Source organism: Helianthus annuus, chromosome 6 (genome assembly GCF_002127325.2).
Source record: "Helianthus annuus cultivar XRQ/B chromosome 6, HanXRQr2.0-SUNRISE, whole genome shotgun sequence".
Lineage (NCBI taxonomy): Eukaryota > Viridiplantae > Streptophyta > Magnoliopsida > Asterales > Asteraceae > Helianthus > Helianthus annuus.
In genome coordinates, this window is record NC_035438.2 from 144,633,977 (window position 1) to 144,636,676 (window position 2,700).

The following is a 2,700-nucleotide window of genomic DNA, read 5'->3' on the forward strand; positions in this document are numbered from 1 at the left end:
GACTAACTAATTAATATTTCTGGGCTTGGGATTAACCCAACAAGAATGAAAACGACACCCATTGAGAAATGTAAAGAATTTAAAGTGGGGTATAGGGGTGTAAACGAGCCGGGCCGAGCCTGAGCTTGACTGGACTCGAGCTTGTAACACCCCAAATTTATTTATGTACATTTTTAAATGTGTATTTATGTAGTATAAAATTAGAGGATGAATATTTGTTAAAATACTACAAATAGTAACTAGGAGGATGAACCTAGTTAAGATGCACGCTAAAACTTTAACTTAAAAATCATACTTGAGGGGCCAAATTTGGAAGGATGGAAAGATAATCTATAATACTGTTAGGTGATGAAAGTAATTGTTGATGGTACCATCATCATCTTACGCAAGTAACTGTTGTTATGTACAATAAATGTAATCATATAGTTATTATTTGTTTTTTAGTCTTTTTGAGCTTTCAAAACATGTAAATATATCAAATGGTAAATTAGTTACGTTAGCCTATGATGAAACAATGGTTAACCGGGCAGGGTTAACACATTGGTCTCGTCAAGAACGGTTAATCCTTTCCTCTCGAGGATCGCTGGCCGGATCGTCCGCCGGTTGATCTCCTGCACAAGGAAACAAGCCGTGACTCGTAACAAGGAGGATAGGGTGGGGGGGGGGGTGCTCCTTGTTACCCCTCTCCGGCGTGAGAATCAGTAATTTGCTTGGGAAGCAAAGTGTGATCGTAGTAGTAGTGAGAGAGTTGTGAAGAGATGCCTCAAACCTGGTTTGGGGTCGGTATTTATAGCCGAGGAGTGAAGGAGGAGTTGAATGGACAGACTGACGACGTGCAGCCCTTATGCAGGTGTGTCATGCTTGTCAGTCGTGGAGGTGAAGCCACGTCCTACTGCAGTGTCAGTCTATCGCTTACGTATGGCCTGACAGGCGACTGTCATTGGTGCCACTTGCACTGTGGTGTCAGTCCCACTTGCCTCGTGGGCAGGATGCGGTGTCGCGCCGCATCGCTACCTGCGGTAACTGTCGTTGTTCCCGCGTTGTCCTTCTGGCAAAGACTGTAGGATGCGGTGCCAGGCCGCATCGCCACTTGTGGTGACTTTGCTGTTATCCAGATCCCTTGTATTGATAGAAGTGTTCACAGGATGCGGTGCTAGGCCGCATCGCTATGCGTACACCGTTTTCATACACTAGATGCGGTGCCATGCCGCATTGTTATACCGTTCTCATATTCCAGGTAAGTCCTCTTCCATCATTGGGCAGATTGGATTCGACCTCTGTGTTCGTGCGTGCCCGCACTGACACATATAAGTCTTTAGCTAGTGGGGTTTTGATAAGGGTAATGGTCACTCGCGGTTATGCTGACGCGAGATCTGGGACCATACCCCTTCAAGTCCCCCCAGTCTAGTGTTGTTTCCGTATGCAAGTTGCATGTGGGAGGAGTACTGGACTATGGTGTCTAGAAGGTAGTGCGTATGTTGTAGAAGATTCTAGGCCATGTAGATGGCTCCTGCTTCTAGAAATCAAGCCGGGGATCTGGTAGAGTCGTGTGACGCCTCTTCCGTACCGGTGAGCAAGTTTCGTCTGATGCGAAATTCTCAGCCTAGGGTTTTGATCTGGTAGCATGGGCTACCTGTTTCTGATGTCATCAGGGTTGGGTGCCACCTGTTGGTGTGTCGAACCAACCTCTAAGATCGTGGCTGAAGATGTCCACAAACTTCGAACCAACCTTTGAGGTGGTGAATGAAGAAAGAGTAGGCTTCGAACCAACCTTTGTAACGGTGACGGAAGATATCCGCAGCCGCAACTCTAGTTGTAATCTTTGCGGTAGCTGATGCAATGCTCTGAGTTGCTTTGCTCATGCTCTATGTTCAGCAATTGGACATGTAATGATGATCCCTACTTTGTGGGGTGTTCATGTTCTTCCAATTAGCTTCTCAAGTAACCGCACGTCCTTTGCGTTACCTCGTTCCTTGCATTGTTGCCCATGTTTGGTCGAACAATGCCGGGGTACTTGCGTCATTGTTGGCCGTGTTTTGGTTGAACAATTTGAATCTAGATAATGGTCCAAATAAACATGGTCATAGGCATGGTTATGCCCGCCATTGTTTATTCTATCCAGCTCACAAGCGGGTAAACAAAGTCATAAGCAGACTTGTTACCACTATTCGTTCGCTTGTTGCTCGACGAGATCTATCTAGATGATTGGAATCTCGTTCGCACTTGTTTTGTAGCCACTTTCCTTCACGCTTCAATGGGAATCAGTTTTCCTTGAAGTAGCTTCGCTCATCTGTGTGATGACTTAGTCGTGGCTCTTCCGTAGCTACCATTTGCGTAGCTAGATGTAACACCTCGAATTTTTGTGTCCAATGATGTGTTAACACGTGTCATTTGTTTACACGTGGCATCTATAATAAATAAAGGACTAATTTTGACAAACCTTGAAAGTATATAAATTCGAGGGTTATAAATGTCAACAAGGGTAAATATACTGTATAGTATCCCTAAATAATGCTTAAACCTTCAAACGAATAAATTATAGATCGTACAAAAACAAAACGCGGAAGAAAGTGAGAGATTACAAACTACAGGGGTTAACTGTGTCAACATGTTTAATAATACCTCTGAGTGACCCTTTAACGTTCCAAGACTTTGTAACGGTATTATACCCTCACTAAAATATATATAATTGTATTCGCG